At 41.0% G+C, this 24,077-nt stretch overlaps 1 protein-coding gene across 3 annotated transcripts in view; it reads left to right on the top strand.

Annotated features, from left to right (window-relative positions):
* Nucleotides 1–3,581: 3,581 nt before the first annotated feature.
* Nucleotides 3,582–24,077, top strand: part of cntn1a (contactin 1a) — an 82,302-nt gene continuing 61,806 nt past the window's right edge. The window contains exons 1-2 of one of the 3 annotated variants that reach the window (XM_066667307.1): nt 3,640–3,687; nt 21,115–21,155. The gene's annotated coding sequence lies outside the window, so the exon portion shown is untranslated. Of the gene's footprint in view, nt 3,688–21,114; nt 21,156–24,077 lie in introns of all 3 variants that reach the window. The other 2 variants (XM_066667304.1, XM_066667305.1) reach the window with 2 other exon arrangements.

Below are 24,077 nucleotides of genomic sequence, written 5' to 3'. Positions count from 1 at the left end.
AACATAACACGAGTCCATCATCTAATACACAAGCTAAAAATTTATAATGAGCACTGACACACAGTAGAGGTTTAAATTAGAGGATGACATATTTTCAGTGCTTACCTAAAGTTAAGACTTAGTTCAGGTACATTTCAGAAATAAAAAATATTAAATTTTACCTTACACAAACTTAAATGTGATATGTGAAAAAAATGAACATTAGAGAACACTGTGGGATACGTCACAGAGACATTGGTGCTAATCTGGCCCTGGTGTTAATTTCCTTAATTATCTGTCAAACCCTATTTATCTGCCAACACTCTTACTAATTCTGCAAGATGTCGAGCTGCTCCAAGGTAATTAAACCCCTGTGAAATCAGATTATTCAGATAAAAGCCAAATGGAACACACTTTTAGCAAATGCAAAGAAGGTTGATGTTCCAAGAGTGTGATTTCTAGAACACAGAGGATTCACAGATTCATGCAAGTCTCTAAATGATTGTTGGTCTTTATGTAAAATTATAAATTCACTAGAGCACAGGGTGATACACAGACTCTTGATGGGACTATGTTCATTTTTGTATGTACTGTCTTGCACTCTGAGAGAATTCAGACTGAAAACACCACACCTCTTATCAATAGAAAGAATCAGAAGGTAGGACTAATCTTCTCTGAGGAGCGTGATGTGTGGCTGGAGGTGAACTGGTCCAAAGTGACTTATGTAATGACAGCTTATTTAATTTAGTTGGGTCTGATGGGACACGTTAATTGTAAAACTTGATTAAACATTGAACTCAAAATTTGTGATGTGTAGGAGTGAAACGTCATGGTTTAGGGACTTTAGTTTTCTTCAGCAGGAGCTGGATCTCTTGTATAACTTCATGGCTAATGAATGCTAATGTTTATCAGAACCTCCTTTGACAACACACCATTCTTTCTCTGTGAACATATGCCAATCAGCCCAACATTTTAATTCAAGTTATTGCTCCTTATGACACTGAAAATGGGAAGACAAACAACATCGGTTGATGCTTTGATGTTGGGTGATGTTTACGACATTATACTGTCTCACCTGCTATACAAGCTCTGTTTCAGTATGAGCAGGGGCTCCACAGTCGCTGTTTCTAACAGTCAGTAAATTCTTTCTTTTGCCTTTAATTGTGTTCTGCTTTATTGTGTTCCTTGATTCTGTTCATGTATAATAAAAGCACAATTAAACTATGTGTTATAAGAGGGTGCTGTCATGTTCCGTGTTTGCTCTGCCCTGTTTTTATGCTTTGATAACATGTTTAGTTTGTCTTTCCTGTTATGTGCCTTTTTCCCCATCCTGCCCCCTAGCCAGACCCTGCACCTGTGGCATTTCAGTTTGTTACGTGACAGTGCGGTGCAGTCTGGGGCTAGGCTTAATCACAGTCTGGGAAAACACCCCTTTATTTCTTTATCATGGTTCTACTGTGTGGATGTGCTCCTGTTTTTCTCTATGCATGCTTTGTGTCTCTGTAAATTTTCATCAGGCACTTGCTTCCGCATCCTTGTCTCCAACGTCCAACCCTGACAACTGCTTATGTTAGCTTAGTGTCAAGATAATTTTGTTTGTACAAAGTATTATAACTATTTATTTTTTGTTCATTACTACTTAGTGCGAATACCATCATTAGATGTGTAAGGTCTATCCAAATATGTTTTTTTTTTCATGACTTGTATATGATATTACTAACCCTTTTATTAACATCATTCCCAGTCTGAACATTTTATGGCTCTTAGGCTTTGAGTAATGAGGCTCATAAGCTGCAGCTCATGAAGCAGCTCCTGTATTTTCAGTGGGATCCATGACTGCCTCTCCATCTCAGATGTTGCTATGCTAACACCAGAGACAAACGTGATTGGTCAGATTTTATCACAGTGAAATGTTCACAAAAATCAAACTTAGGGTGAATAACTGTAAAATATCCTTTGCCAATCCATTAATGTTTTACACAGGGCTCATCCTACTCTCTTCAGACCTGCAACCACAAACTTTATGCTATCACCTTAACACTAAGGTTGCTGTGGCCATTTAAGTTCTGATCAGCAACCATCTATCCTTAATAACTATGATTAATCATTGAGCCCAGCCCATGAGTGCCCAAACCAGCCACTGCATCACTAGCTCTTCACAAGGTCATAAAGTAGGCACCGCCCCTCATCTGTGTTTTGCTAAATTAAGCACCTCCAGAAGGCTCAACAATGAAGTCTGGCAACCCAGACCCACTATAGTCCTACATCCCCTTAACCATCAACAACCTTAAACCCACATTGGACTCCCTGGTGACTAAGGCTGTACCTAGTCCCACTGGCACTGTTAATTCAAGCTCAGTGGCACCAGTTCTACGTGAGCTCTAGGTGATACATCACCAACAACCGCAGTAACACACACAGCACCCCACTCACCTGCCCTGTCTTCCAAGTACTTAAAACAAACTTCAGCCACTCCACCTCTACAGTGATTCTAAATCTTCAGCTTTGTCCTTTTGAGTGCTTCATCTACTTCATCCTCAAATGGAACTGTTATCTCTATGAAATGAACTATATGATTACTTCCAGTGTACAACACTATGTATGGCCTCAGTGTAGTTAACACAATTTCCAATCTTATCTTTACCCCATCTACCAATATTTATAGCCTAAACATGTTCCCCCTCATGCTCAAACCTAACCACTTTAGTACTACATACAACCCCTCAGCGATGCATTAACCTCTAAGTGTTTGCTGTCCAACCAACATGCTAAAACCCGTAGCACCTGATTACAAGCTAGTAACCCCTGTACATAATCAACAACTAGGGTCTTCACTTACACACTGTTCTAGAATTTGCGGGTTTGGAAAGAAACTGTAAGTTGCTCCTAGCAAAAACTTTATACAGCTTGCCTCCATTGCTCACAACTCTTGCCAAATCATCTTCTGCTTTTCTAGATTCTCCCAACAAAGCCACTGGCCTTGTTTTGCCAGCGGTGTTATTCAGGGCCATTTTGTCTGCAAAACTTTAAAATGTTAATGGAATCAATGTAAATAGATTTATTCCAAATAATCTTGGAGCATTTCTTTTGGTTCGTTCATGAAGTTTTCACACAATGTAAACGACAGCTTCTGTGTTCAAACTGTGTAGTGAACTAAAAATTGACAAAACTGGAGGTGCATGTCTTTCTTTGGACAGGGATAAATCTTTGTGTTTTTATATTAATACACTAACATACTAATACTTTTTCTTAGTTTTATCAACATATCTGCATGTGTTAGCAATGCTCCTCAAGACACTGTCCTCCAATCAGCCTGCGCTAGGGAGATCATTGTTAAGCGTCCTCCAATCAGAGTGCACTGGAGAGACCCTCTAATTACCCTTCAGACGGAGCACCCTACAGAAACTGTCTCAAAACGTCCTCCAATCAGAGTGCACGCGGGACATCGTCTCTAAGCGTCCTACAATCACAGTACATTTTAGAAACAGTCTCTGTACATCCTCCAATCAAAGCAGGTAGTGGAGACCGTCTCTAAGCATCCTCCAATCAGAGAGCTGCGGAGACGGTCGCTAAGTGTCCTCCAATCAGGGCGCAGTGGCAGCGAGCAGCCCGCGCTGCGCGGCGGTGTGGGAGCGGAGCTGAGCTGAGCTGAGCTGTGCAGGTGGGGCTGTGGAAGGGAGCGCTGGACGGAGCGTCCGTCACTCGCAGGTAAAACCGCCTTACCGGGCCGAGCTGTGTGAGACAGAGACCGCGGCCGCGGGGAGGGCCCTCTAGGTAGAGAGCCGAGCAGTGCTCACCGTAGTTATGGGCATGGCGCTCGGTACCGCAATGCAGAACAGCGGGGGTTGTTTTGAGCGATAGCGCTGCTGGAACTTAAGTATTTCGGATGTTTGCTATGTTCTGAGGGGCTGGTTTGAGGGTCACGCTGACGGCAGTGTGTCGGACATTGCGCTAGACATCTTTATTAGATTTGCTCCTGCAAGTACCCTCCTGTCTGGGATGGCTTGGTTCTAGCTTCAGTATTTTCTGGGCCAGTTGACAGTGATCTTGGCAGACAGTGGTTATCTGGGCAACAGAGCAGTTAAACATTATGTACCTCTCTCTCTCTCTCTCTCTCCTTCTCTCTCTCTCTCTCTCTCTCTCTCTCTCTCTCTCTCTCTCTCTCTCTCTATATATATATATATATATATATATATATATATATATATATATATATATATATGTGTGTGTGTGTGTGTGCATTACACCTCTTACCAATGTACATAGAGAATTTGGGTTAGAATGGTAACATTGATATAAATATATCTAAGATATCACCTTCCTAAGGTGTTGCTGTAGGGAGACTCTGTGTAGGTACATGTTTGATTCCCCAGACTGTGGACATTAGGTGTAATTAATATGTCACGTCACAGCAGCCCCTCTAGTGTACCAGGAGTGCTCTCCCCCAGTCCCACCATTGATGACATGGAGATAGATTTATCCATCTTCTCAAGCTCATACCTGGCAGGTGTGGTAACTGTAACTGTCGTGCCATAACAAATCTGAGTTTCCTGCATTGTAGGATTTGCATATTTGTCCTCCTGTCTAATACCAAAAAAGGAGTTTGTCCTTGAAAAGGCTTCTGACTCATGTAGAACTGGACTGATCTACAGGCAATATTCCTATCAATCAGCTTAGGAGTATGTATTAGTAGAGAGTGCTGCTTAATGTTCTTGCAAATTTCAATTTGTTTTCTGTGCTGTGGAAGAATACATCAGGAAAAAATACCCACATTGGAAATGAATGATCAGTTAGCTTGAATTAATTGCTTATCTCTGTAGTGTAGACTCTGTCCTCTTGAGATAGCTTAAGACCCTTCTTAGGCTGCCATCTTGCCTCCCCCAGTGCCCTGAGGGTAGTCCACACTCTAAAGACATGGAGGATAGAAGAAAGCTCTTTCTGTGAGTCCTGCTGGGGCTAAGCTTATGCCTCTGCTTTTTCTCCAAGGGGGAAAACGATTATAATGGACAGTGGGTTTGCACTCATTACATTATGGTAAGCACATTCAGAGAGGGGACCATATGGAAGACAAGCACTTTGGAAGACTATGGTTTTATAGACAAGCTTTTAACATTTATGTCTCTGTATATTTGCTTTACTGTACTATCATTGGTTTCTTGGATGCCATGCTGTGCAGAGGAATTGTGACATTATTTGCGACTTGTTGCCCTTGGTGCTCTGAAACAGCAGGCTTCTGTAATAGGTAAATGTCACCAGCAGCATGTCCTTGCTCTCTGCTGTCATCTGCAATCCAGTGGTCACCATGACCCCTGTGTTCTTAAGCCTTTTTAAAAACCCTGGTATTTTTTTAAAATTTTGAACTAGGAACTGTGTCTGTGTCTACATTTCATATAAAGACTGAAGACTTAGTTGAGGGTTTTCAGCACAGTCATTTTATATGATGTGTTTTTCAGTCTGAGTTATAAAATGTCAATCACACGCTGATGTCAATGTGCACATCTTCATCCTTGAAATCCAGTGCTAGGTTATGTTCAGAACCATATTTTTCTGGGGTTTCAGGGATTTTAACGTGACTGATATTATTTACCACAGCATTACAGAGAGAGACAGCTTTATTTTGGATGTTTATTCCCTTGGGAGCGAGCATGTTGACATGACAAATAAAAGAGTGATGCCTGTTTTGCTGCACCAAGTCCCCAGTGTATGCCTGTAAATGTCCTGATTTTTAAGTTATTACTATTTAGTGGAGAAAATCATATTTAGTGGTTGATGGAGTGGATGGATGGTGGACTTAAAGGCATTCAAAATTAAAGCAGTGCATTTAAAGGCAATGTCTACGATTGTGGGGAAACACTGTTGTCTCTGATTTGTTTACATTCAGAAGGGCCACATCTTTTAATGTGGAACTATATGCTTAAGGGGAATATAAACAACTTCTGTTTGTACGTGGCTGAAGTTGAACTTGTTTGTAAGTGTATTCACTGTTTGAATTACCACAGGAACTCGTTTGTAACTCGAGTTAAGTTTTGTAGAGTTTTGATCTATGTTTACTTTCATGTAGCACTCTCCCTACTTTTGAGTCAGTTGCATTTACAGCACAAAAATAAGACAATATTACCCATCTATGGAGCAGGAATCACAGTTCCTGCTTTTCAACATTTGGAGGTCTCTTTGCTGTCTAAAAAGTCCAAATGCAATTTCTCTGCTGTGAGCAGAGAGAGAGAAAGCCTAACAAACTGAACCTAGACACTTTTTATTTTTCCTCTCATTTACAGACACTGGGCCTTTGTAAACAGGTTACACTGGGTTTGAGTTCGCAAACACATTGAAGAGCTAGCAAATGGTGAGGATACAACCTTGGAATTGTATAAAAAGTGTTTTTGATTGACATGGTGAACGTTGCCTTTAAAGCTGTGTATACTGAGGTCATGGCGTATAAAGACATCACAAGCACAAAGCTTTTGCTTTTGATGTTTGTTCTGGTTCAGTTTTTTAAAACATTTCTTGGCTAATTACTTAGCAAAAGTCATTTTCCTCCTGACTAGGCTGGTGGAACTTTCCTGTCTCTTGAGGCAATGAATGGTGATGGCTTTTACAACTTTATTTCTGAGATGGCCGTTATTAAAGCTGATGCCGTAAGTGTCACATTCGTCTGTCCACTGCAGCACTGTTTCAAAGTACTGTATCGTGGACTACTTGATGAATATATCAGATTTGTTATTTACAGTGTAGAGCAGGCCCTGCAGTACTAGGCTGGAGAGATAGGATCCAAATATGGCTCATATGTGGCTGGAAGCCCAGTTTTATACCAAATTTCAGTGCCAATAGTGATTTGCCTTTGGAAATGCTTTTTAGTCTAGGATTAAGTTATATCTGGGTCTGGGTTACTGGCTTATTGCAGTCTCATTAAACTATACTCATAAACATAAACCCAAGCAGGAGTTACTGATTAATATTAAACAATTAGGGTGCTAATTTAATTGGTTCTTGTTTTATATTTTGATGGATGGCATTTAAAACTGTAGGGTTGGTGTGCATCTTTTTTTTTGTTGTTTGCTTTGAAACCAGTATTTATGGTTAGTCCCACATGATTTCAGAGTAACTGCTGCTGGATAAAGATAACTAATTGCATCTGAGGAAGAAGCCACCCGGGTTTGACAGACAGCTTTGGCATTTGGCAGGCAGCGAGGGATTGACTGTGGCAATGCTCATTTATCTGTCTGCTGGCCAATGTCATCCATAACAAAAGGGATGACACACACATACCCTCTCTCATACCCCCCTCACAATGAAATTAGTGTTCCTCCTTGAAGCTTGTGTAGCTCATGAGCATGTCTATTCTCCTTAAGCACCTAAATACAAAACGTGCACTCATTAAGAATAAAACCTTTCTGAAGCTTTGCGTGAAGAGGTGCAGGCGTGTGAGGAGACACATAAACACGTGAGCCTGTGTTCTAGATTGCCTGTAGATTAGTCAGCGATTTCTCTAAGGCCGGTCAATACTTTCACTAATGGAATTGTGAACAAACTCCACACAGACCCACATCTTCCCTCACTGCTTTAAGAGTGAGGTATTTTGGTTTAAGTGTGAGGCATTGTTTTAGGTGCATATGTGCTTTATCTAAATGACCTCTAATTGCACCATACGCCATACGTTTAAGATAACACAGGTTAAATAGCTGTGATCATACAATTCGTTTTGTTATTGATTTGGTAGTTTCTGTTTTTTAAAAACTAAAGGCTCTGTGCTTCCTGGCACACCAGGCTTTTTTGGAATATCAGTGGGCATCAGTAGGGATACATCTGTGTGAATACTTGGCTGGGGCCAATAGGCAAAATTGCGTACTTATCTGCTGAACATAAACATGTGAATAATGTGGAAATTGAGAAGAGGTCCACTTGGGTTAGCATTAGCATTACAGAGAGTAAGATGAAAATGACCCATTATTACACTCTTACTGTGAATTCAGTCAAAAATGATTGTGGTGTAATTGGTCTTTTAATAATGATTTTTATACAGTAATACAGTCATTCTATTTATTATTTTGACTTCTGATTGCAGTTTCCTGCACCGCTGTGGTGCTTTAATTTTTAGTACCTCCTGCTTGACGTACTTGGCAATGTTCCACATGTTTTACCCAAGAAGAGCCACAGTTGTGAGCACTGGGAAATAGTATTTAAATATACAGAATTAATGATGCACACCAGCAGTATTGCAGCATATTGTCTCTTCGTTGTAGACTTTTGTTACACATTTTTCTCTCTGACTCTTTTACACTGTTATCCTCATGTATGTTTTTTTTAAATCTTTTAGAATCTCCGTAGAAGAATATTGGCAGATGCTGGGAACATATAGTAGAACTGAAAATGACTAAGTACAGAGTAAAGAGTGGGCAAGAGCTGATTCTCTGTCTCCATTCAGGCATAGTTTTTCATGTACATGAATGCAGTAAGACTAATACAATTATGATAGCAGAAGAGCCCGGTGTCCTTGACGACTGGATTAAAATTGGAGTTATTTGAGTTATAATTGTTTGCCTTTCTCTGTCTACCTTGGTACTGTAGATAATGATAGCACTGCTTTCTGTATAATGAACTGTATAGAGTTATACAAACATCAAATCAAGCTCTACGTGGGATTACAGCGTGACAGTGTGGTGGGACCTTGTTAAAACAGAACTGTTCTGTGTGGGTGTGTTTACACTTGGCAGGATTTGATTAAAAACCTTTTGTGAAATTGAACCTTTTTGGACTAAACTACACTGTCGATATGTCAAACTCTTTGCAATAAGAGTGTGGTCTGTGTATGTGTGTGTCTGTCCTGGATATTCGTGGGGGATGAAACCTTGGCTACACTGTGTATGTCGGGGGTGTGTGATTCTGGGAAAACCATATATGCTTCTGTTTGTGTGTATGGAAGAGGGAGTACATTCTGGAAATCTCCCATGATTTACCTATGTAGGGTTTCCACATCGTGACCATGTGATTTTCCCACACTGTCATGCCTTTCACTCTGATTCGGCACCGTCTCTGGGAGTACCTGAGACTAATGCTATAAAGTCCTTCTGTTCTGCTTTTCCTCTCATCTCCCCTCCACTCCCAGTTTAGTGCAGGTGCCTGATTTAAACGTTAACTATGTCATGTTTCATGCTAGAGTGTGCACAAGCTTTACCAGGCTCAGGGTGCAATGAGATGTCAGGCAAAGTGTGTGCTTACAGTTCAGCTTAGGTTCAGTGACTTGTAACAATAGCAGAACTGATTCTGAGGCCACAAAATCTGTAATGAAGGTTCTTTAAGATTCATATAAATAACCAGATTATAATTGGTTGAGTTGTCATAGCTTTATATAGAACAATTACACTGAAACACTGAAGAACCTATTTTTAAGGGGTGGACATTATTTTGTGTCATGTGACTCATTAAACTCTCCAGATTATAATGCTATCACATCTGTATCTTCTGGGTGGAAGCTGCAGCATCTTCTATGTATAGACTTGTAAATATCTCATTAGGTTAATAAGCTACGATGCTTCCCTTCCTTTTTGAGAAAGTCTAATCTTAGTCCTGGTTCAAGATCTCAGTGCAGTCTTTGTTATGCATGAGATAAGATTACAATCCTGAAGCCATTATGATATTGCTGAGAGTCTTTGTTTAAAGTCAGACTAAATAAATTCATGTTGGCATGAGAGCTTAAGAGCATTTGAGGTGCTGTCTGGATGATCATTATCTATGTGATGTTTCTCTTTGATAAACCCACAGATGGTCTTCAGAAAACCTGGCTTGTCCATCACTGTTGTCTTGTGTTGTGATACAATTGGATTACTATCCCTCTATTAGGATAATAGGTTTAAGGCTAAGTGCCCGAGTCATTGGTTCATTGATGGACATCAATTATGGAACACATGATGCACTTGCTTAGCCCTTTTTGCTATTATGTTTTCAACATTATATGTGTGACTTTACATAAAGACTAATTACTGAATAAAAAGCTCTTCATTAACCATCGGCCATAAAACATAACTGTGAAAAATACACATATATCCAAACTTAGCTTTGATATTGAAGTGCCAGGGAGTTCATCCTTGATGCTGGAGGAGAATTAGTATTTTTAGCTCGTGTGATACAATGTAGGTCTTAAGGGAAGTGGGGGACTGATTTAGAAGTCGATTACAAAGGATTTGCCCTTTCCAGCGCTAATTTCAGTCAGATCTTTCCGATGATTTTAATGTTGCTAGCAGCTCTACTGTATGACTGAGTGATATGGGACCCTGTCTTTAGAGGATTCACCTGAGTGAGAATGTGTTCAGTTCATTTAAATCATAAGTGCTCATTTCCTTATAGATAATTAGCTTCAAACTTGCTGAACTGGGTTGGCTTTATCTAAATGAAGTTAAAAGACAACTTGTTAATCTCTGAAAAATAGATAGACCATTTATCTATAAAATAAAATGGCATGGATTTACTGAATCTAATTGTTATCATTTTTTGTTATAAGCTACTGTTTGGTTTTGCATGGAGGACTAGAGATAATCAAAGAGTATTTGCCATTATTTTATTTACATGCGTTAAAATTTTTGAGCCGTTTTCCAGCATGCTCAGCTCTATTATCTCTTTGTGTACTGTTCCTACATTGGTCAATTTTTCTATATTTCAGACTCTGCTTCCACAGTTACAGCTGGACTAGGTCATTTTACAGAATCCAGCAAGCCTGGACTAGTATTAACTAAAGAAAACCTGCTTCTTACCTACAGTTACTTCCCCAAAACATGAACAGACACTGCCTGACTGCAGCTGGTTCAGCCATGATACCAGGTTGAGGTCATAAGGTAGGTGTTTAAAGAGTAAGAGTTGTTACAGTCCTGCAGCTGCCATGGATAAGGCTTTTATTATTATTATTAGAGTATTTAAAAAACACATATTTTTAAAAACTACTTCAGATATAATGTGGCATACAAAGTACTTTCTCAAACAATTTAGAAGTTTAGTGAAACTTTAGTGATGATTTTAATTTAATATTTGAAACTGGAGATTATAGGAGTAAAATTCTGTATAAGAAAGTTGCCCACTACGAAAAAGTTTAAAAGCTATACATCTGTGCTGCACTGTGCTGCCAATTAGTCTGTATGCCACCTTGGTTCATTGCCATGGTGCAGAGCTCTAGGGCCTAGTTACAGTGGCACAAAGCATTTGTTAGAGTGGACATGTGCATGGCTAATTTAACCCAGTGAAGGTTCCACTGCCAAACTATAAATCATTCTTGATTGCTCGTAATCAGAAATCACAATCACACCTCATTAGCTGATTTAGTGTTCCAGGCACCGAAATAGTGCTGTATGTGCCTATTATTTGAACGCATCCATCACCGTCTATAGTTAAGGGTGCTTTTCTTCACACAAACTCAGCAACAAAAGCCTTGTACCTTGTTTCCATAATATAGGGAAATTAAACCGTGCTGAAGCAGTTCCGACTGTTAGATGAGTTTTCGAGTTTGTTGTAGGCGTATGTGGATATCCTTGAAGCCCAAGCCAATTTTTCTGCCCGTGGATCTCCTAGTAGAGAATGTTGTGTGGTAATAACTTTGGCACGTAAAAAACAAAGGCCTTGCTTAGCATAGCGATACATTCCCCAGTGCCATAATTCTCCCACAAAGGCCTCATTATACATTTAGAGCATCCTGTCCTACTCTGCCTAACCTTGGATGGCTACAGTTGTGGATCAATAGTCTTCTGTGAGTGGCTCCAGCGTTGAACGCAGGAGTATTTAAGCTCAGAAATCCCATTACTGGTGCAGGAGGGGGGGACACACTAATAATACAGCACTCAGGGAGCCATTCTATCCCCAAGCACTTGCTCTTATTCAATCCATCCTCATTTTCTGGTGTTGTTTCTACAATTGGGCCTCAGTATGAAAATGCAATGTGTTTTCACCGCCACAATTTATTCAGAGCCATAAATATCCAGGGTTGCACTGTGAGGGTCATTTCTATCCTGTGTTTACTCCTAGGCTGTGTTATTTGATTTAGAATGGGTGTGCTGCTGTTTATTCATGTCATTTTTAACGATGGACCTGATGCTGATTATTTCCTGTGGCTGAGGCCCTGGAAAAGTTAGTCTAAGGGATTGCTGATGCACTATGTATAAAAAAGGAAAAAGACAAACAAATAAAAAAACAGCGTTTATAATGCTTTGACAGTGTGTATAACCAGAGCCATTTTTTGCTCCTGCATGAATGTGACCGTAATTTTAAGCATCTTTGGGCGTGAATGGGCAAAGTGGGATTAAATGTGTGTGTATGTATGTGTGTGTGTAGCTTTCAGCTTGGTCCTCAGCTGGCTGGCCTCTGTGTTCTTGGCTAAGGCAGCAGCCTTGACAGAATTTCCCTTTGAAGAGCTCATTGATGTCAGGGCATTAGCATTCGCGGTGGGTGAGCACGACAAACAGGTCGCTTTGCTGTTCCACACCATGTCGCTCTGCATCCTCAGGAGCATCTCAAAGGTCCTCCACGCTCTCTCTCCACGCTGCTGAATACTGAATGAAAGAAGATAAAGGAGCCTAAGAAACCTGTGTCTCACTGCCCGCACTAAACAAACTCTCTCTCAAACACAAATTCATGCACAATTTAACTTGATCCTCCTCCTTTAACCTGCTTCAATAAACACCTTTTGTAGTGCAGACTTCCACAGCAACCTACAGGAAAACACCTGTAACATTTTTCAGCACTGTTCATGCTTTTAGATTGTTGAAACTTCCAGTGACTCTGCTTTATCAGGCCTTAGTCACTCTCTACTCTGCTCATTACCATGGAGTTCACATTGGCATAAAGGAAACTTTTCTCTGACAGGGTTATCAGTTTAGAAACTTCCCCAAGGCACCTAGAAAAGCGTTTGTAGCTTATTTATACTGGCTTCATTACACATGCAAATGCACTTAGCTATGCTGAAGGCACAATAAAAATTAAACTAAAATTACACCATTACAAAACCCTCGCATTGATCTAGTTTTTACACAATAATGGGGACTTGGCTTTTGCTTCCTAATATTCTTTGAAATGAACGGATTTCATGGCTGGAATTTAACGTCTAGCGCAACAGACTGTCATGCCTTCATGCCAGTTTTAAGAGTTCAGCCGTCATAGGCAGATAAGTGAGGATTATTTTCCACAGGGTTTCCTCTGGGAAATTACATTAGCACTTTTCGTAAACAAGCCAATATAGACATTTTAGATTTAGCACAGTGATGATTCAATTGAGTCTAACAGATTTACATTTCAGCACTTTGTCATTTCCTAGGAGATGTGTTTAAGCATGTGTATTAGATAATCATCAGGAATTGAGAGGCTAATTGTGTTTACTGTGTACTTGAGAAATGTTTGTCTGACTCTTGTGAGCATTATCATGCTGTGGAACACTATTTGTAAATATGGATGCTCCACTCTTCAGGGTTCACACTAATAAGTGGATTATCAGTTACGGCTTTTATGATATATATATATATATAAAGCTGAAATCTTGGTTGAAGTTTGTGACACATGCTGAAGTCAGACCATACAATGTAGACTTTCTGGCAATAAAAACTGAGAAAGCATGAAAAACGATGATGCAGCTTGATGATACAGAAAATGCAACTTGCATTACCCCAAGCTGCTGCCAACTGATAGTCTCACACCTTCGTGTTTGCATTTTATTAAGTGTGAGACTGTTTATTAAGCATAAAACAAATGTAAATTTAAAACATCCCTATTAAAGAACCATGATCCATGCACACTTTCTACTTGCCCTTTTACAGATCATACATAATGAACTGTTTCCTGATTGTTACATTGGTGAAGAGAGGTGCACCCATCATTGCCTTCGGACTGAGGACACAAGGAGAACAGGACAATTTCACATGATGTATTATTTATGTAGGGTCTAATGGCTGCATGAGGAGGAAGGCAGTAGGAGGTGAAGCAGACGGCACGGGCTGAGTGAGAGTGGAAATCCTTATCTCTCACAGACAGCCTCAACTACACAACGCAGCAGAGCTCAGGAGATATCAAGCTGTTTGAGAGTTTGATACACCGTGACTAAAATAGTGTATTTTTAGATAATCTCACACTATAGAACAGAATCAGTGAAAGAGGGAGATTGTGGTTGAAATGAATTCTAATGAGTCTTATATCAGGAGTGGGAACAAAACCTTGTTAACTTTGACACATTTTCATGTAATTTGATGATTTCATTACAAAGTCATTTTGGGCCATATCTCTTAGTCCATTTGTCATGATTATATTTACAGAATCTTCTAATGGCATCCTCAAATGGAGAAATGTATTAAAATAAAAAAAAATGGGAATTCTGATATGGCAAATGCTATGCGCTTGGAAAAACCACAAAAAATTATTTTGATCTTTCTTGACTCTGATTGAATGTGTGTCTTTGAAAATTTAACTTCATACAAAGAGAGATTTCTAGTCCACTGGGGCGAATGATCTACCACCCTACATTGTAGTATCTGTCTATCTATCCATCTATCCATCCATCCATCCATCCATCCATTCATCCATCCATCCACCCACCCATCCATCCATGGTTCAATCCTAACGGTTGTAGTCTGCTCATATATGTATTTGTAAAATCAGGCATTGTTATCTTTTTCCAAGCTCGGAGGGATATAAATCTCTTCTTCTTGAAGGCTCCTACTCTCTGCAGTGCTGTGGCTTGTCATGTTGTAATTGTTTACCAGCTCTGTTCAGAGGAGTGCCTGTATCACATGATCAAGTGTGCCACAGTAGAGCTGTTCTGCAGATCTAAAAAGTGTCCAGTTAAACTGCAGAATTTTGGCTCAGTTGCAGTGAATGATACACTATATGGACAAAAATACTGGGACAGAGTCCAGTGGCAACATGCTTTACACCTCTCCATCCTATGTTTGGCATTGTATGGTTCATGTAGCAACGGTGGCATTCTATTTAGAGGTCCACACTCTAATTCACACTTAAAATTTTGAAATGACCATTCTATCACAAATCTTTGTAGAGGCAGACTGCAGGGTTGTGTTCTTGGTTTTAAACCCGTGGCAATACAACAGAATAAAACAGCTCAAATAAATACATCAGGTGTGTAAGGCCAGAACTTGTGCTGTGGAGATAACCAGTGGACAGTAACCAGAGGCTGGAATTTAACCCACAACCTCAGAACCCTGGGGCTGTGTGGCATTTATACTGCCTGGAGCTCCACCACGCTGCCCTTCAGTAATTCAGTATACTGCAATATTAAACATGCTCAGTATCAGTATCTTGCACATTTTAAAATGATCTACGTGGACAAAACTTTAACGTTTGTGATATATTTGTGATATATATAATGCAGGCTTTCAGCATTATTGTTGTGTAGTGTATGTCATCATGACCAGGATGACCAACCCTGGTGTAAAATATTAAGGAAGCATAGAGAAATCGTTTCCTCTTAAGGTACTCAAGATATTAATTCTTTCTGTCCATCAGAGGATTCCATTCCTTGCCTTTTAGAAAATCAATATCATTAGTCTTAAAAAAATGGACAGTCACTTTAATGAAGCAGTACTCTATGATTTTTTTTTTTCATTCTAGTCTTCTTGTCCATTTACACAGCATTTGCAGTAAGAGCATGCATTGCATTTGCTAAAGGGGGAAATTCTACAACTCAGACACACATGACGTTTTTGGCCTCTTCTGCCAAAAAGTGAAGTGTGGAGATATTAGCATGTGAAACTTCATAACAGAGAGCTGTTATGTGTTATGTATATTAACAGTTGTGCTGAGTAGGAAACAAGGTCGTTAAAGAGCTCATGTGTAGACTTTCTACACATTATTGAGGTGACCGAAGAACTACTGAATTAGTATTTCTCAGAAACACCCCGATAGCCATTCAGCTAAACAGGACAATGTTAGTGTTACTGGGTGTTAATCGAAAATCAATATTCAGAACTTCTAATCGACCTAATCTTGTCTATATCAATTTCAAAAAATGTAAAATATTCATACTTTTTGTTAATTTGATTAATATATCCCTCACTGTGCACAACACATGTAGGTACATGATTCTGCCTCATCCAATCTCTGCATGGAAGCAACATGGAGGAGAACCTAAACACAGAGTCCATCCGAGTCCAACTTGAACAACTTGTACTAAAGAAAAATACTGTGTCTATCATATATATATATATATATATATATATATAGCATATTTACAGTACTAGCCTTTTCAGTGAACTATGAAGGCAAAAACCATAAACAAAATAATCATTCATTAATTGTAATTGAGGTAAAATATTCAAATAATTGTGATATTTATTTGCTGTCATATCGCCCACAAATAGTTAGCATATGTTTCATAGTCACAATTGTACAGTATCTATGCTTATTTATATGACATATTGCTAAAAAGTTATGACAGTTCTCATATTTTAAAAGGAAAATAAGAAGGAGGTGTTTACATATTCACTTTATTTTCAAAAGTGTGTTATTATATGTTTAGGTTTTGTAAGGTGGCATGTTTGAAATGAAACATAAGTACAGTTTTCCTCTTGATTCTCCACAGGTCTGACACACATACTTTGAGATTAGCTTATAAGTATTCCCATCAGAGGATGGATACACGAAAAAGCCTGCTGACCTGTTTTTTCCAGATCCTCACAGAGCACAATGTGCAAAGGCACTTCACCTTTCAGTCACGTGTAGATCCAATGTGAGGAAGCTTTAAAAGTCAATTTAGAACAGACTTCTTTACCAGGGCCGCTGAGTGGGTTGCCAATGAATATTAGAGTGAGCTTTATAGAACGTTTTCCTGTGTAGAATGTGAAGATTACATTATTATATAAATCAGTCATCTGAAAACGGAAGAGGCCTCCCCCTCACCATTTTATTTCAGTCTTCATGATACACGTTTTGGCTTAAACTGTTTAAGCCTGATGTAATGTTCCTATTTAACATATGCTAAACTTTGCCCTCTAGGTATATTGTGCTTACGCGAGGCTGACTTCCTGTGAGTGTGGGTGTGTGTTAGAGATGCTAGGAATAGTGTTCTCATATGTTGGAACAGTTTTACTGTCTTGTATAATATCTTGATCTAGAGTTAGTATTTAAAGCTAGAACGTCAGAGCCACATTACCTAAAGTATTTACAAAAATGATTTGTCAACCACAGAAACTCGGAGGCTGGATATCGTTTAATTAATGATTCAAAGGATCCAGAGAGCCGAGGCTTGCGGTGGGGAGGGGGTCCTTTTAGAAATTAAGTAAACAACCCAACATGACTGTGTGCTGTGGTACAGTTGGATAATGCCCTGGAGAATATGTAACTCTCAGACAGGCATATGCTCCAGCTGCAGACTCAGAATATCGCAAGTCTGAGAGAACCATGATTCCCTAATGGACTAAATATTGCTTGTTTACCCTTTATTTAGCTAGAATTCTCGGTGGTCAGATAACACCTGGGTGTTCTAAAGTTTTGAGTGTTGAGAGGTTTTAGTGATTTCTGCCTACTCATGCTATAGGAAACCTCAGCAGTTGGTTTGACACATTTCAGCGCAGTGTCTCAATGTCCCTCAGGTGCTGGGGCCATGGTGTGCACTAATGGTCGCAATAGCAATCATAAGTTGAATTATTTCTGACACTTTGGCACTCCTCATACAAGCATTCAGCTTTGGTGTTTTTTCCCTGTGCTCATTTTTGCGAAGGATTTCTATAGAGTCAGCGTGTTTCTAGAACTCCGGCAGGCAGGTGTGACTAAGGGCTGGTGCTCGTTGGCCTCCCTGGAGACTAGCAATCTGGCAACAGACGGTAGACCATGTGCGGCACTGAGATTCCCATGAAAAGTAAAGCCAAAACACAGCGTTCCTCTGGGAATGGCTAGCTATGTAATTGAAGACCATTGCTCTTCATGCTCTTAGTACTAACACTAGTAAACTAGAAACACTTAAGCAGTTGAGCATATTTCTGAATAGTACGTATTCTTCTCTTATTGTCACTTTGCCACATTTTTGACAACTGATCTTTAGCATTCATCTAGCCACCATTTCAATATGAAAGTGACAACACAACAGAAAGACTTCAAAGTCACAATAGTTGTTAATAATCCATGAAGCGATTGTATTTTAATACTGGATTTTATCCAGCAATACAGTAGCATTACAAAGCTTGCTCTGTGCTGCTTCTGAGAGGTCAGTACCAGTCACCATGAAGCCTGCCAGATGTAAAGCAGACCATTATTCTGGTTTTAGGCAGTATATTTCTCCTGTAGGCCTCTGAGTGCCTGCTGAAAAGACCCCACTCTATCGAGAAGAGAGGAGATGTCTGCAGTTGACAAGCACTCGGGGAAAGTGTCTCACATGGGGACAAAGCACAAGAGACAATTGGGGAATTATGGGGAGTTTGTGGGCGATAAGTGGCAGTCCCAGTGTGCCCTGAAACAATGCAGATACAACACAGAACAGACATGTGGAGAGCTCTTCCATCGTTCTGTCTAATAATGCATGAAGGCCACTGGAAAATGATTTATATGGAGGCCGTGTTTGTATGTGGTTATGGATAAGTAGCTATTTTCAGGATGACATCTGTATGATTGTAAAAGCTTTTAATAAAAGATGTAGAAATGTTAAATGGTGTCTGTTTGGTTGATTACCTTTTTGTGACACATGCCCTAGATGGAGTGTGTATGGTGTCATATGGGATAGCATAACCCAGAACCAATGGACTGTGGATTACTGCTTGACCCTGTTAGCTAATTAAGCGTCAGATCTGCTTTTCCATTTGAGACAAAAAAGCATGTCTCAGAGCTGCAGAAATCTATTCACACATTCAGAATGTAAATTCCTCTTGCGTAGTTTGGTGGATTATGCAAATTTAGGTGTTCAATTTATACTCAAAAAAAGACATAAAAATTAAGGAAATAGAACAGATTCTTTGAACTGCGTTATACTGATTGTACAATGAAACATTCCTGCGTAGCTCACAAAATGCTAACTTACACTGGAAAAAGAACACGCTACGTGTCAACTGGCCAAAGGATTTACACCTTATGTTAGGAAAGGTGTTTGTACGGAAACATGGTTCTTCATCTGAATGCTCCTTAGCAAGAAGTGAAATGTCTCTTTCAGCGTTTCTGTCCATATTGGAAATGTGGGTTTGGTTCACATAGCATGAAAATTGCCCCATATAATGTGCCTTCTAGCCTGCATGCTTCGTAAGATTCAGAGGTGAGCCACAGTGAGCTGTGAGTGTTTTCCCAAGCTTGTTTTCCTGTGGTAATATTCTGTCAGATTAAATTATGCTTGGACAAAACAATGAAAATATGCTGTTATGGCTTTGTTGGCTATGGCTGTTGTTGGAATGAACAACCTTTGAAAGATGTAAATGAGCTGTGTTTTTGGTGTGCCTTTGGCTTTTGGCACATTTTCAAAAACCCAAGGCCTGGGTTAGGTCCACAATTTGGCAGTGGGTGTGGCAATGGACTTTGCTATGAAATCAGTGGTGTGTTTCGCTTTTAAATGGTACTGTCACATACTTGGATAACAGACACATTTAGGATATGGCGTTAGATGGAAATAACATTTGTCACGGTGGAGTCTGCCTGTTAAAATGAACAGGAGAGATTAGTTTTGTGGAGTGATTATATCTGTGTACAAGCAGCTGGGCTTCACGCTTGTTTGAAGAAACAAACAATGAAAACCCAATAGGGCGGCACAGTGGTGCAGAAGGTAGTGTCGCAGTCACACAGCTCCAGGGACCTGGAGGTTGTGGGTTCCATTCCCGCACCAGGTGACTGTCTGTGAGGAGTTGTTGTGTTCTCCCTGTGTCCGCGTGGGTTTCCTCCAGGTGCTCCGGTTTCCTCCCACAATCCAAAACATACGTTGGTAGGTGGATTGGCGACTCAAAAGTGTCCGTAGGTGTGAATGCGTGTTGACCTGTGAAGGACTGGTGCCTCAGCTCCATGGACCTAGAGGTTGTGGGTTCGAGTCCCGCTCTGGGTGACTGTCTGTGAGGAGTTTATCTGTGTGGGTTTCCTCTGGGTGCTCCAGTTTCCACTCGCAATGCAAAAACACATGTTGGTAGGTGAATTGGTGATTCAGAAGGTGTCCATAGATGTGTGTGACATGCCTTCCTGGGTGTGTTCCTGCCTTGCAGCCAGTGGATGAGCAGATAATCAGTTACAGACAATGAATAAATTAATGAATTTCTTGTGTTTCCTTATGTGTCAGATCACGTTATACACTTGCATCTATCCATCCACACTGACATCTACCAATCAGACTGATTCAAATATTGACCTACATTTGGAGCTCTTTATTAAAGGGAATTACAATACAGATTTATCAGTGCAGTCAAAAAGCAGCAGCAATGGTTGAAGAAGCAGCCTAATGGGTCATTGTTGGAGGAATATGGGCCACGCCACAAGAGAAGACAGCTGTGTCTGTGTAGATTAGTCTGAATCATGGCGGTTGCTAACACAAGGTCAGTATTGCCAAGGCCGATGTGGATGCTTTGTAAAAGAAAGGGTCAAGCCTGAATCTGAGGGAAAGGGAGTGATCAGACACATAATGTATAATATGTTTTATGTGTTTGTCCTAGAACAGTTCAGCGACACAATAGTTCAGTGCTCATGTCTGTTTATTTCTTTCACAATTCACTCAGTTATTCTTCATTTCATTTTCTCTCTCGCCTTGTGGCTGGTATTGTGACTGCTTCATTTTGAAGTCGATCCGGTCAGTACACACTCACACAAGCACTAGGGACCAACCTTCAGATTACACCAGAATGGCTTCAGGGACAGTGCTACAATTCAAGATCCTTTCAGTGAAACGCGTAAGGGCAGAAGCTTGGTGCACAATCAGTGACAAGACATTGGGGAAATAGAGCTGACACCCAAACCATGGAATGGTAGTTTGTTGTCTTTTGTGTGTGTGTGGCAAGGAAAAGTGTCAGTGAAGGGAAGATGAAAGCTTGCATGTTGAAAATTTCCTCCACCTTTCTTCAATACTTGCTCATCGTTTCATTCATTTCTGGTATTGCCTTTTGTCTCATTAATGCAGTCGCTCTTGTGAAGTCACACCTTTGAACCTCTCTGATTGGCTGCGCTATGAGAGACAGCGAAACATTTGTTCTATATGTGCTTCTATAGGTGCAGGACCACTGTTTCTACCTGGGAGTCTCATGGTGGAGGTACAGTTTGGATTTTTTTGGCATGAAATGTGGGCTTTGTATCTGTGTGTATTTTTGATGTTCCGAGCTATTTTTCTGTGTGTATGTGTGCAGTGGTGGTGGGTAGAGGTGTGGGAGTGTCATCTGTGTGCTGTATATATGTGTCTCTGACACTGTGCACTCAGGTGGCACTTCTGCAGTGGAGCCTGAGGCTTGTGAGACCAGTACAATCGAAAGCACTTTTGGATAAATGCATCCTAGCATGCCGGTGTGTGGTGGTGGATTTCCTTAGCCTCTGAGATTGTATTTGTAGCTTGTGTTTTTATGGGGTTGTGTTTGGACTGAAAACTAAAATGATCATGATTTCAAAACAGAGACCTTTTTTTTAACGAAACTGAAGTTTTGTTTACTGAAGTTAAGGGAAGCTGTACATTTGGGGTTCTGTTATAACATGTACATAGCCATTCAAAAGTTAGGGGTTGATTTTTAAATGGATACAATAAGCCCACTAGCACATATCTATTAGCCCAAGATACAATATCAATAATCAGATTTATTTTTAATGCCAAGCATGGATTTTAAAATGGAACATCATTTGGCTGATTACATGATAGTTTTCGCTCTGTCACCGGGGCTTAAATTGTTAAGTGTAAAATTACTGAATATTAATGCTGATATTTTGATGTAGATGTAGCAACAGCAATGGCGTTCAAACATAAAGCAAGGGCACTTACATTCTTTGTTATTTATATTATAAAATTGCAATAGACTGAATGTTCTGAGTGTTTACATGTTATTCATTCATTCACTTGAACTGCTTATCCAATTAAGCGTAGTGGTGGGTCCGGAGCCTAGAGGGAATCACTGGGCGCAAGGTGGGAACACACCCTGGAGGGTGCGCCAGTCATTTGCAGGGCATTAACTTATAATTGCATTATATTATATGTAAGGGATGCATAAATACCATTTTTTTCCAGCCGAGTATGGGTACAAATATGTGTATATTTGTACTTGCCGACACCGGTGCTTACTTTTAGAATTAAGCAATCAGAAGCAGTGTTGCAGTCACACAGCTCCAGGGACCTGGAGGTTGTGGGTTCGATTCCTGCTCCGGGTGACTGTCTGGGAGGAGTTGGTGTGTTCTCCATGTGGGTTTCCTCCGGGTGCTCCAAAAACACACGTTGGTAGGTGGATTGGCGACTCCAAAGTGTTCGTAGGTGTGAGTGAATGTGTGTGTTGCCCTGTGAAGGACTGGCGCCCCCTCCAGGGTGTGTTCCTGCCTTGCGCCCAATGATTCCAGGTAGGCTCTGGACCCACCGCGACCCTGAACTAGATAAGCGCTTACAGATAATGAATGAATGAATGAAGCATTGTGTTCTGCACTTGGGAGTGTTTGTTTACTGGCTGTGTTGGATCCAATTCAAAATTCAAAAAAATCCCCTTGTTCAAGTTGCCATCAGTGCTGTGCCATATCATATAGTTCGTGATAATATTGTCATATTTATTTAAATGATAAAAAAATCAGAATCATTATAATCATGATATTCGGACTTGTTTGCATAATGACTCAGCACAGCAACTATTCTGTGTTTCTGTTATATACTGTGAAGCTTTAAGGTTACTTTTTGTATAATTGTATCCATCCATCCATCCATTATCCACCGCTTATCCGGGTCCGGGTCGCGGGGGAAGCAGTCGGAGCAAAGAAACCCAGACCTCCCTCTCCCCAGCCACCGACGCCAGCTCCTCCGGGGGTATACCGAGGCGTTCCCAGGCCAGTCGAGACATATAGTCTCTCCAGCGTGTTCTTGGTCTGCCCCGGGGCCTCCTCCCCGTTGGACATGCCCGGAACACCTCTCCAGGAAGGCGTCCAGGAGGCATCCGAACCAGATGCCCGAACCATCTCAACTGGCTCCTCTCGACGTGGAGGAGCAGCGGCTCCACTCCGAGTCTCTCCCGGATGTCCGAGCTCCTAACCCTGTCTCTAAGGGAGAGTCCAGACATCCTGCGGAGAAAACTCATTTCAGCCGCTTGTACCCGCGATCTCGTTCTTTCGGTCACTACCCAAAGCTCGTGACCATAGGTGAGGGTTGGGACGTAGATTGACCGGTAAATCGAGAGCTTTGCTTTTCTGCTCAGCTCTTTCTTCACCACAACGGACCGGTACAGAGCCCGCATTACTGCTGACGCTGCACCGATCCGCCTGTCTATCTCACGCTCCATCTTTCCCTCACTCGTGAACAAGACCCCGAGGTATTTAAACTCCTCCACTTGAGGCAGGATCTCACTTCCAACCTGGAGAGAGCACTCCACCCTTTTCCGACTGAGTACCATGGACTCGGACTTGGAGGTACTGATCCTCATCCCTACCGCTTCACACTCGGCTGCAAACTGGTCCAGCAAGAGCTGGAGGTCCTGGCTCGATGAAGCCAACAAGACCACATCATCTGCAAAAAGCAGACATGGGATCCTGAGACCACCAAACCGGACACCCTCCGCCACTTGGCTACGCCGAGAAATTCTGTCCATAAAAATTGTGAACAGAACCGGTGACAACGGGCAGCCCTGACGGAGTCCAACTCCGACTGAAAACCAGTCGGACTTACTGCCAGCCATACGAACCAGACTCCTGCTCTGTTTGTACAGGGACTGGATAGCTCGTAACAAAGAGCCCAGTACCCCATACTCCCTGAGCACCCCCCACAGAATACCCCGAGGGACACGGTCGAATGCCTTCTCCAGATCCACAAAACACATGTAGACTGGTTGAGCAAACTCCCATGCACCCTCCAGGATCCTAGCGAGGGTAAAGAGCTGGTCCTGTGTTCCACGACCGGGGCGGAATCCGCATTGTTCCTCCTGGATCCGAGGTTCAACTATCGGTCGGACTCTCTTCTCCAGTACCCCCGCATAGACCTTACCGGGGAGGCTGAGGAGTGTGAT

This window comes from Hoplias malabaricus, chromosome 4 (genome assembly GCF_029633855.1).
Source record: "Hoplias malabaricus isolate fHopMal1 chromosome 4, fHopMal1.hap1, whole genome shotgun sequence".
Taxonomy (NCBI): domain Eukaryota; kingdom Metazoa; phylum Chordata; class Actinopteri; order Characiformes; family Erythrinidae; genus Hoplias; species Hoplias malabaricus.
Note: the sequence above shows the minus strand (reverse complement) of the source record. Positions and strands in the feature narration are given on the sequence as shown.